Raw genomic sequence first — 12,562 nt, forward strand, 5'->3', positions numbered from 1 at the left:
ATAACAAGCTGAACTTATCCCCAGAATAGGCACATTAGGACACCAGAAATAAGAGAATTACGGTTATAGGAAAGCCTGTGAATAGAGGTGAGTTTTTAATCTAGATTTAAAGATGGCAATAGAGGGGGCACATCTAATATCTGTGGGTAGCTGGTTCCAAAGGCGAGGAGCAGCCACAGCAAAGGCCCTATCACCTTTCTGTTTCAGACTATTTAATATTCAAGTATAGTGGGCAACTCTTTCTAAACAGCTGTAGTTTAGCCATATGATGCTGATGGCAAGACACCACTCACCTCTTTAATGGGATGGTGAGCAGGAGTAGACCCTCTGCTCGGCCTCTGCATGATCTTCCCAGTAGGTCAGGTGGCTCTATATGTTTCAGAAAGGTGTCCTTATAATGTCTACTACAGACAATTCCGAGGGCCGTTATCCCGACCGAGAATTATAAAACATTGCAGATACTGATCATCTTCTTAGCACCTCCATGAAAGGTAAAGGTTTTAGAATTGAATTTGAGCATTGGGACGTACGACCACTGTAATCTCATAATAAGTGGTGTGAAATCTCTGAGAGAGACAATTACAGATCACCCAAAAGATCTGCCACCAAGCCATCGCCAATGCACCTCACTACAGTGCATACAATCACGCCTCTTCAGCTGAATCGATGAGACGCCAAGTCACATGGTGCCTGTGAAGGATTTCTCACCCGCCCACCAGTTTTTGGTCCCCGGTGGCTATTGCACAGAGGCTGCATCACAGCAGCCTTGAATGCGTGGACCCTTCCTCCTGTTATTTAAGTACATCTCACAAATCTGGAGAGTGTTTCTGTTAATAGTCTTTCTTTCCCAAGGAAGAAATTGCAGATTTTTTTGAGTTATTGAAGAGAATATCCAAATAAATCAGCAAGTAAATCTTCACCCCCTCCATGAATTGCCTCCTTATCATGGAGGAGGGGCTTGTGTGCCTCCAGGATCCTAGGAGCTATGTTGTCACAGGCAATTGCCCCTGGTAGGGTCTCCCAAAGCAAATTGGTCCTAGGTGAGCGGCCAGACTTAGTGTGATTCAGGGCACCACCATGAAGAAAAATAAAACAATGGATAATGTTACCCCACCCAGATTGGGGAAACCAGGGCCTCGCCCGGGAGCCAGGCCAGGGGCAGGAGCTCGAGGGGGGGCGACCGGTGGCCGGTCCTCCACCCATGGGGTCCGGCCAGCATAGCCTGAAAAAATAACATGGGTCCACTCTCCTGTGGGCGCCCCACCTGCAGGCGGAGCCATGGGGTCGGGAGTGATGTAGATCAAAGGGAGGGGCAGACCGATCATCAGCGGCATTAACTAGCTCTAAGTACATGGCTCCAGGACTTTGAAAGGCATACAACCGTGTCCCTTGAGGGTCCTGGGGGGCGAGGGGGGGGGGGGGGGGCGGCTTCAGGAGTGTGAGGTATAGGGTCCATTTTTGCAAGCCAACAGATCCCTGTACAAACGGAGTGATAGTATGGTTCCAAATGGCAGCAGTTCCTGGTGGGCGGCCCTTTGTCACTGATTCTGTTCACAATTTTTATGGACAGAATTTCTAGACGTAGCCAAGGGGCGGAGGAGGTCTGGTTTGGGGGCCTCAGGGTTGCATCTTTGCTTTTTGCAGATGATGTGGTTCTATTTACGTCATCGGCTAGGACCTGCGGCATGCGCTGGGGCAGTTTGCAGCTGAGTGTGAGGCGACCGGGATGAAGAGGAGATCGACAGATGGATCAGTGTAGCATCAGCAGTAATGAGGACGCTGTACCGTTCTGTTTCGGTGAAGAGGGAGCTGAGCCAGAAGGCTCTCAATTTAGTGACCGAAAGAATGAGATCATGGATATAAGTGGCCTCTGCAAGGTGGCTGGGCTCAGCCTGAGGAGCTCAGACATTCAGAAGGGGCTCACAGTAGAGCTGCTGCTCCTCCGCATGAAAAGGAGCCAGTTGAGGTAGTTCAGGCATCTGTCTAGGATGCCTCCTGGTTGGCTCCCTGGGGAGATGTTTCGGGAGGAGGCCCGGGGTAGACCCAGGACACACTGGAGAGATTACATCGCCTTGAGATTCACCCAGAGGAGGTGGAGGAAAATTGATGGATGGTAAATCTTCACATTCATTAGTCAATCTCTTATTAAATAAATTCACGTGTTTGTTGCCAATCTCCAGCAAGATAGACCTCTGTCCATTACTATAACTCATGGCCATTCCAATAATGATCCTGGAGGTCCGAGCTTTGCCGATTTTTCCTTTACCTGTGAGCCGAGTATGAAGCCTCGGAATTCAAACCTGGTCTCTAAACTCACCACACTTGGTATCAACACCTCACTCTGGACTGTGTCCAGCAGTCCACACTGTCACTGAGCACTGGAGTGTCACAGGGCTGTGTGCTGAGCCCTCTCATCTACTCCCTGTTTACCTACGATTGTGTCCTCAACCCCAGGAAAACTAAGGAGCTCATTGTAGACTTCAGGATAGCAAGAGTCGGCAAACATACCCCCATTCACATCAATAGGACCAGAGGTGTAGTGGTAGGTATATACTTACCTCTAAAAAAATTGATTTACCATGTACCCACCTAAAAACTGGCAGACTTTTTTCTGCCAGAACAGTAGAACTGCATATACATACTTATACAGTAACAGTATACCCTCCTACCAAGACACCTCAACATCACTGAATGGGACTAGGTGGAGCATGTCTCCAGCCTCATGCTCCTGAGAGTGCATATCTCTGAGGATTTCTCCTGGCCTATGAACTCCTCCACCCTGGTCAGGAAGACATAGCAGCATCTTTAATTGTTGATAAGACTAAAGAAAGCCTATCTGTCACCTTAGATCCTAACCAATGTTTATGGTGTACCATCAAGAGCATCTTTCACGGCGTGGTATAACAGTTGCTCTGCCTCCAGCTGGAAGCCCCTACAACAGCTAGTGAAAACGTCCAGTACACCATTGGCACCCAGTTTCCCTCCATCAAGGATCTCCAGCACAAGTCATGCTGGAAAAGGTCACGCAACATCATCAGAGAGTCATCCCACCAAAACCCGAGTCTGCTTACCATTCTCCCATCTGGAAGGAGGTACAGAAGTTTCCACTCCTGACTCAGCAGGCTGAGGAACAGCTTCTTTCCCACATCACCAATAATATCCATCCACTCCCCCCCATAACATGGATTGTACACACTCTCCCACTTCATGATTATTTATGCTGTACATATACAGCCAGGGTGTTAGAACACAACAAAGGGCTTCTTCCTTGCTTTTTGGGACTTCAGTCGTGCTTCTAGGGGCCTGAAATGAATTATCCTAGCAGTGCACTTCACACCTCTACTTAATGTTTCCCATTCCTTTTGAAGGTCACTTGATGTCATCTTTCAATTCATGAGAAACTGTCGGATAACAGTCTCTGCCATTAGAAAGTTGCTTCTGCCTATTGCCTGCCTGATTTTTGCTTGTTCCCAGTGTCTCCTGCTTCACTTTATTCTTGTGTACTGCTGTCTTAGAAATTTGGAACCTTGAAGCAACCTGCAGCTCAGCATAGCCTTCTGCCAGCAGAACCACGATTAAACCAGTATTTAAAAATGCAGATTTGTTTAAAAATATGGAGTGGTCTCTTAATTTTTTCCATGGCTGAATTGATATGCTGCAATGGCTTTATATATTTATTCACACCTCTGTGGATTTTAGAGCAATGACCAGTTGGCCCCCATAATAGATAGAAATACTTTATGGTTCTTTTTCTGTTAGCAGTAATGTCAGGCAGAAGCGTTTTACATGATAAATTGGGATGTGTGTTGATTTAGGAGAATGAATTATCAAAGGGCTCGAATACAGCTGTTTGCAACACTGGTAAACAAAGCAATTGATTAAAAGTCTGAAAAATCCAGAGGGGCATAAAACCTCTAATTTGTTGATCATCCACCCAGGATGTTCAGAACCAATTCACCAGCCTTTTTGCTTCAAAAACCGCAATTTAAAAGGAGCCCTTTTTTCTGTTCCCTCCTGGGAACTTCCATGGTATGTGGAAGAATGCATGCAATCCTCTCAACAATGCCTTAGCGATTCAGCTGTGAAAATGTCAAATTTAACATTTAAGAGTGGAGTCTCATTTGGTTTCCGGTGTAAGCCATATAAATATTCATAACAATGTGCCATTTACACTGCGACCTTGAGGTTTTCCCACTTTCTCACAAACATCTTCAGATCAGAAGCGACTTGGTATGTTCTCAAAATGAATTTAATTGTGGGGCTTTGTTTTCATTCCAGCAGCTGGGGACAAACCATTGCTCATGTCGTTCTTATACAGAGAGCCATGGGAGTGGCACACAAAAGAGTCTGAACTGTAACAACTTGGCGAGGATTATCACCATTCGTGTGTCTCCCAAGGTGGGATTCACTGTGGACACATGATCCCCTCTTTTTTTGTCTTAGTCCAGAGCCAAACATCAGTCTTCCACACACACACACACACACACAACTTTCATGGAGTAGCAAATCTTCTGTTACCCTCCTATGGTAGAGAACATGGAAACAACAGGGATTTTGAAAATGTGAAAACCTTTGCTCAGGAAAGCTCAGCTTTCTGTGTACACCCAGTACATTTACCTCTCCTGCCATATAAAATACTACAATATATAATACACAGGCATTAGATGGACCTTCACAATTTCTTTCTTTGTTCTCATAATAATAATCTCCAATTTTCTGGGGAGTAACCCATCTTAGGCCTGTAGTATCTCCCTAGCAATAAGACTGGGCCATCAGCATTAGCTAACTTACTTTAATGACGCTTAGGATTAGTATCATCTAGAGGAGTGTCCTATTTGCAGCACGGGTGTCCCTTAGTCACCAGCAATTCCAACAGCAACCAGTTTTTTCCAGGCGTCTTGAACCTGAGCCCGACTCTGCTTAGCATCAGATGTCTGGCAAGCAAATACAACCATGTGCCATGGCTGCTGACCAAGGCTTCCTGTTACTCCGCTTTTAACTATTCACATCCTGCTAATACAAACAGCTAACAGGATGTCGAGTGTCATTCTAAGGGACTAACATCTGGATTTATCCTCTGTGCCCTTGTTCTGGCCAGATGTTGCTTGGGCTTTCATGGCTGCTGGGTCTTATTGTCAGGATGAGGAGATGGGGAGTGAGGTCGGGGCAATGAGATTTGATTAGTGTTGAGTGTTGTGGTCCTGCGTTTAGAGGGAAAGTCCTGGACTTCTTTGCTATTTCAAGAAAAGCTTGAGATGCAAACGCAGCTCCAGGAACAGCACAGCGCTGGGGCCAATATAGGATAAATACTCAAGACTGAGGGCATCTTACCACTTAAGTTCTGCTGGTTAAATAAATCACAGTCAGCTATATGTACAGGATCTTGTAGGTCAGAGGTCCCACACCATGCATGGATGCTTTGGAAGACACCTTCATTCAGTGGTTCATTGTGCCATCCCACTCACACACTCTTTTAGAAGAAACCTTCCATCATGGTACCATCTAGGTGGGGTGTCTTTTTGCATGACAGCTCAGTGTCCATCAGTTGTCCCATATCAGATCAGATCTGTTTATCTTCAGTGTGTGACACCTTATCATATTATGATACATTACTCTATTATGAGTCATTGCATAATGTTTTACACTACAAAATCAGAGCCTCTGCATAACATCTTATATAAATACATATGTATTTATTTTACTGGCTTTGTTACTGATAACTGCCTAGACACCATGTGATGTTTTCATTGTTCATCATTCTTCATTTTTCTTGAATGAAACAATATGGATTTTCAACCACATTTATGTGCTTTCTTTTAGCTATAAAACAGGTGGTTTTCCAAACTTAAAAAGATCATCCCACTGCTATGGGCTTGGTAATGTACACATATTGCTCCACTGGTCACTATAGTCATTGATAATGTTATTTCAACCTCAATTGTGGGACCATTGAAGCATCACTGAGCCCAGTCTGCATGGGGTCTGCCTGGCCACTTGTTATCGGATCAACTGAGGGGTCCCTCGACAAACTTTCGGCAATTTCAGCTGCCTGCTGCTTGGCTATGCCTAAACCCTACAAGTCATAAAGGGGCTTTGGGCCCCCTTTGCAGGTTCCACACGAGGAGTTTGTCATTCGTGTAGCCTTTGGTGTTATTTTCATTTTAAGTGGAAGAACTACAGGCAACTGTAAGATGATGTAATAAGGCAGTGCCGGGGATTGGGCATGGAGGATTCGTTAAAAAAAGAGGTGTTTTTGGGCCAGAGAAGAACCGCACTAAATAATTCACATCAGACAGATCTGCATGTTTGACTTTCGATAACAGGACATGGTGTCAGAAATCCTGTAGGGAGGAGTGCATGAACTGATAAGGTATGGGGATGCCCGGAAAGACAACTAAGAAAGAAACTGACGTCGTTTGGTACTCAGGAACATAAAAAGGGGAGAAGTGGAGGTGATACAAAGGCAGATGACAAGGCAGATGGAGGAGCAGTGGATGTTGCACGGAGAGCAACGGGACCAGGCACTACGTACAGCCACTGGAGCCCCTTAGACGTTTCGAAACCGCAAGAGTGGGCAAAATGGATAAGGAGATTCGAAAGATTTCACATGGCCAGTAACTTAAACGCTAGCTCCAATGCTACTCAAATAAATACGCTAATTTACTGTGTGGGTGATGAAGCGGACGATGTTTTGCATGGACTTACTCTAACAGAGGAATAAGCACCAGGACACCAGGACAGATTCAAGTGAAGGAACGCAGAAATTAAACCTCACCATGTCAGCAGCCAATGAGATAAGCCACAATTTACCCAATACAGCAAGGAAAAAAGTAGTCAGTGCCCTAAATGCTCCCCACGTGAAGTGCCACGCGTGCGGTATAATGAGTGAGGGTGTTTAAAGAGATCTTCAGTGACGGAGAAACACCTACCATGCACAGCGCAACTAAGCTGTTGTGGCCAGGGTGGAAACTGTTAGATGTTGTGGGTATTACTGTACCAGCCTGCTGCTGAAAAAGGGTAGTAGGGAAGTGAGAGAAGATGTGTATGTCATACGCCATCTGCCCACCACGTTGCTGTGGAGTCCTGCTATTGGTAAACTGGAACTAGCGGCACATGAAGGCAGCATCACCGTGGAAACGCTAAAAATGAGTGTGTGACAGCCATATGCTATAAAACTGAAGCCAGGGCCTGAACCATCCCCACCGAAGACACCCAGATGGATTCCATTGCCATTAGTGGACAAAGTTAAGCAGGAACTGTCTCAGATGGAAGGCCTTGGGGTGATCAGCAGAGTCGGAGAACCAACAGACTGGTGCTCAGGCTTCGTGGTGGTGCCAAAGACACCAGGGGATGTACACATAAGTGTTGATCTCATGAAGCTAAATGAGTCAGTGCATCGTGAGAAATACATTGTGCCACTGGTGGAGGAAACACTGGGGAGACTGGCGGCAGCCAGAATATTTAGCAAGCAGGATGCTAATATGAGGTTCTGGCAAATACCTCTGACCAAAAATTCAGCTAAACCCACAACCTCCATAACACCCTTTGGCCGTTATTTATTCAGACGTCTGCTGTTGGGGATTGCTTCTGAGCCGGATCACTTTCAAAACAGGACGGTGACTGAGGTCACGAGGGGGTCATCTGCCATGTTGATGGTGTCTTGGTCTACATGCAGTGCTACGAAAGATCCAGAAGGCGGCATCACACACGGCACATTTTTGGGTCATGAGTTTTCTGCCTGTGGCATTAGCCCTGACCCGCAGAAGACTGAGGCCATCGGGTAAATGAAAAGGCCTAAATATCTGACTGAGCTGAGGAGCTTCCTTGGAATGGTCAGTCAGCTTGGGAAGTTCATCTCACAACTTGCTGAGAAAGGCAAGCCTTTGCAAAGTGCTGTCCAAGAAGAACTGCTGACTGTGGGCCAGCAGAGAGCTTTTAACACGTCGAAGAAGCACTGCTTTCATAGCCACGTATGACCTGAACAGAGACTGCAAGGTGTCGGATGCGTCATCATACAGCTTAGGTGGTGTGCTGTTGCAAAAATAGGAGGCAGAGTGGAAGCCAGAACCCTGTGTGTCGTGATTTCTCACACAGACAGGGCCCAGATATGCACAGGTGGAGAATGAGGCATTGGACTTGACCTGGGCCTATGAAGAGGCTCAAGAACTTCCTCACCGGCAAACATTTCCTGTTGGAAACTGATCACAAGCCACTGGTAAGTCTTCTGTGGTCACAAGCATCAGACGCCCTCCCTCCACATATACGGTGCTTTCGCATGCGGCTAATGCGTTACTCATACTCCATTGCTCATGTGCGGGGAAATGTTTGTCGACAACAGTTACGCTGTCATGTGCACCGTTGAAGAGTAACGTGGCACCTGATGAATACGAATTCTTTGAAGAGACAAAGATACAGTATACGTGGAAATGGTCATGGGAAGCCTGTTAGAGAGTGTCACAAACCTGGATGAGCTTTAACAGGATCTAGAGAGAGACAGTGCATGTGCACGCTTACACTGCAACAGTGAGCCAGCGTTCGGGCTGTACTGCAGAACAGGCCTACCTCATGGTTAAAGATAGGCTTCTGCTGAAGGGAACTCGACTTGTCATCCCCTCAGTCATGAGAAATGATGTGCTTGTCAAACTGCACGAGGGTCACCAAGGTGTAGCGAAATGCAGGGAGCGTGCACAACAGTCAGCATGGTGGCCGGGCCTGAATCAGCAGCAAAATGAAATGGTCCTAAACTGCTGAATGTGCAGCAAGGGAAAAACAGAACCAGAGCAGAATACCCAGAATGACCATGGTAGTACCTAGGGGCAGACTTGTTCATGCTGAGGAGCAAGACTTATCCGCACCGAGATATGTGAAGATTGCTCAATTAACTCCCTCATGATCGCCAGATGTTACAGTCCATCAGACACTGATGTTATGTCATCACCGATGACACTGATGACAGAAAATGGGCTACGGTTCTGTGGAGAGGCCTTTGCAGCATTTGTCCGGTCAAACAGCTTCCGCCACGTCACCAGCAGTCCAACATTTCTCCAAAGAAAAGGTGAAGCTGAACACGCAATAAAGACCTCGAAGGATTTCCTCAAAAAGGCAGCTGACCCCTACCTCACTTTGTTAGCATGCAGAGGTACCCCACTGCAAAATGGTTATAGTCGTGCTCAGCTCCTCATGGGGAGGCAGCTTCGCACGACACTGCCAGTGTTTCTGGCATTGCTTGATCCTGCTCTTCACAATGGTGCTGCTGTTGCCCAGAAGGAAAGGGAGAGTAGAATGAGGGACACACAACAGTACAACAGGTGTTATCGCACAAGAGAGCTCAGCAATCTTTCACCAAGGCAATCAGTATGGGTGACAGACCAGAGAACACCTGGAGCAGTGCTCGGTGAACACACCACTCCACGTTCTTACCTCGTGCACGGCCCTCATGGGACGGTGAGACAAAATCACCATCATCTCATTCCTGCGCCAGCATCGCCTGAGCAGAACATCAGTGGTACTGATGTGTCATCCCCAGACTGTGTGCCACTGCAGGCCGAGTACGCCATACACTCCTAGAACCAGGTCTGGGAGGGGTGTGGTGAGGCCGAAGAGGTTGGGAAACGATGTGAATGTGTTCAAAACATGTTAAAAAATATGCCTTAGCGACTGTATGATGAATAGCTACGGAGATGTAATCTTAAGGTAAATAGTTGCTGTTATATGGTTATGTTATATGGAAAACGTTTAATGTATTCAGGTCCAGATAGGAGCAGACCTCCCCGCAGAGGCAGAGTAATCCTTTAAGGTCTGTTGGATCAAAGGTAGTCCACCCATTGTTTCTAGAAAGGGGAAATGTGGTGTTATTGGTATTTTAAACGGTAGCTTTAAAAGAACTACAGGCAACTGTAAGATGATGTCATAAGGGAGCGCCGGGGATCGGGTGTGGAGGATTCTTTAAAAAAAAGAGGCGTGTGTTTTTATGTTGGAGGAAAACCACAATGAATAGTTAACAGATGGACTCGTGTGCATTACTTTCAATAACACAACATACCCTTCCCAGAACTCTATGGTATTTCATCACACCTTCCTCAAGGCCTTCAGAAAATAGATTATTCTGCAGTGCAGGTTTCTGTGGGAATCATCCAGACTGAGTAACGTTTCTCTAGACTGGCTTCTGAGGCTAAGAAAAGTCTTCATACAGATTTTTAACCAGTGGTGGGCACAGCTAACTGAAAAGTTTTGATAACCGCTAATCCGCTAACTCCAAAGTTTAATTCAATAACAGTAAACCAATAAACCAATAAAAAAATAGTTGAAGCTAACAATATCCACTAACTTTTATTACATGAATGTAGCTTTGGTTTATTTTTTTGTCTCTGAAACCCTTAAAACAAGCCCAGATAGCTAAAAATTTTACCCGTGTAATGCTGAAGAGTGACTAAAATCTCAGTTTATTTTTGTTTCTGTTATATTTTGTTTGTGAGATACAAGCATTTGGAAGAGCCCTATTTCGCAAGTAGACCATGCTGACAGTTTGCCCTCAGTGAAGCTGCTTGGGGACTACAAACATGGCGTCATTTACTGGAACTAGGAAGGAGAGTGTCAACTCTTTATTAGTCTATAGCTCTGTCATTCAGAACTTGAAATATACAACCAGAGGCCTTAAATCTGACAAGTTAGCTTCATTATACAGGCTCCTATTCTCCACATAGTTCAGGGTGCCCCCTGATTAAATGTACCATTGTTCACTTACACTTAGCCCAGACTACCGTAAATCCAATGACATGAAACTTAGAGAAAATTACAATGAAAAAATATTATATAATCCAGATTATTCAGATATGGGGAACGGGACAATAGATAAAATAGTAGAAGCTATTCACTAGCCTGGCAATATGGATAAAGGCTCTGAATGGGCTTTGGACCAGAGGGTCGCTGGGTTAAGTCCCACAAGAGGCCCTGGGGTCGTATCCATGGAACTCGACCTGAGGCCTTATTACCTCTCTGGTTTCTTGGTGAAAGAAAAGTCTCTGTGTTTTCATCAGGAGAATGAAGTGAAATGTAACCCTACAGTGCAGCTGCAAGAACAGAGAGTACATGACTGTCACCTGCATCCAGGTCCAATGGTGCATTTTGGGGCCCTAAATCAAGAATCAATCTATCCATCCTTCCACCTTCCATTCATTTATTCTTCAAAGTGAGGCTTGGAGCCGCTCCCAGGGAGCATAGAGCACGAGGAAGAAGTACACCCTGAACAGGAAGCCAGTCAGGTAAATTTAATAATAATGTCATTAGCAACAGATATTGATTGAAATGAAAAGGTCAGTTTAACACAAAATCAAATCAGATAGATCTAAGCTATCCATACTGTGATGAGCGTGAAAGAGAGAACACAACGACACGCTTCAGCAAGGATTCAGACGTGAATGTTTGTCGAGGCGGTTATCTAATGGTGCGTTAGTTTGAGTGACATCACATCCGACAATCTCCCGTTCGAGCTACCACATCTCGGAACAAACATGGCTGCCTCCATGAACACGCTGCTGTGTGTTGTTGCTTTATATTTTAGCAGATTTGGAGTGAGATTATTTTTTCCAAGAGACAAACAAACAAGAAACACGAACTAGTCAAACCACATTAAAAGCTTTATAAAATAGTTTAGCACATTTGTAGCAATATTCTTTTTTTCGAGAGGCAAACAAACTACAAACAAACCAAAGATACTAACAAGTCTGGTAAAAATCTGATATTGCATGATTGGATACTGTTTACGGTCATGATATGGTATTCCCTAAATCGAACACGTGCATTTATAACTATTAATACATTTAACAAAATAAACATTTTTAAAGATTTATAAAATAGAATTACTGTTGAGTGTGTAAGCCGCCATGTTGAAATTACATCACAGGGGCAACTCGGACAACAAAATCTTGTCTGACATCAATGTCATAAAAGAGGCTATTTCCGACGGGAAGTGACGTTTTTCGTGATGTTTTGTGGCGTTTTCATCCGAGTTCCGACTTGGAGAGAAATAATCGAAAGCACTATAAGGTACCCCCAACATACTGAACACACTGTGATGATGACAATTTGTACATGAAACATAGATATTTTCGCTTATATGTTATTTTTGCAGGCTACAATACTGTTTTGATTGCCCTGCTACCCGCCCGTGTGTAATGAATTACCCGCCCGCAAAATTCCAGAACATTAAAATCCGCTCATTTCAGCAACTATCTGCGGGTACCCGACCTGGTCCAGGACTCTTCCTTGAACGTCAACAGACAGTACAGCAGTAAGATTACTCAGCCAAATACAGGTTTTGAACCTCTGACCTACCAGACCCTAGCACAGATCTCAGACCTGTTGAGGTACAGTCAGCCCCAGGCTAACATTCTCATCAAACAAAACCACATAGAGGTGTGTTATTCTGCCAGTTTCAGGGTAGGCATTTCTGACCGTAAAGCTAAGGAGAAAGATGCTATTAACCGAAGAAAGAGACGCCTGGACGTAGAGCATGACCTTTTTTGTATTTTATTTAATATAATGTGGTTACAGCTGTGTTTTC

The sequence above is a fragment of the Paramormyrops kingsleyae genome, chromosome 17, assembly GCF_048594095.1.
Source record: "Paramormyrops kingsleyae isolate MSU_618 chromosome 17, PKINGS_0.4, whole genome shotgun sequence".
Taxonomy (NCBI): Eukaryota; Metazoa; Chordata; class Actinopteri; order Osteoglossiformes; family Mormyridae; genus Paramormyrops; species Paramormyrops kingsleyae.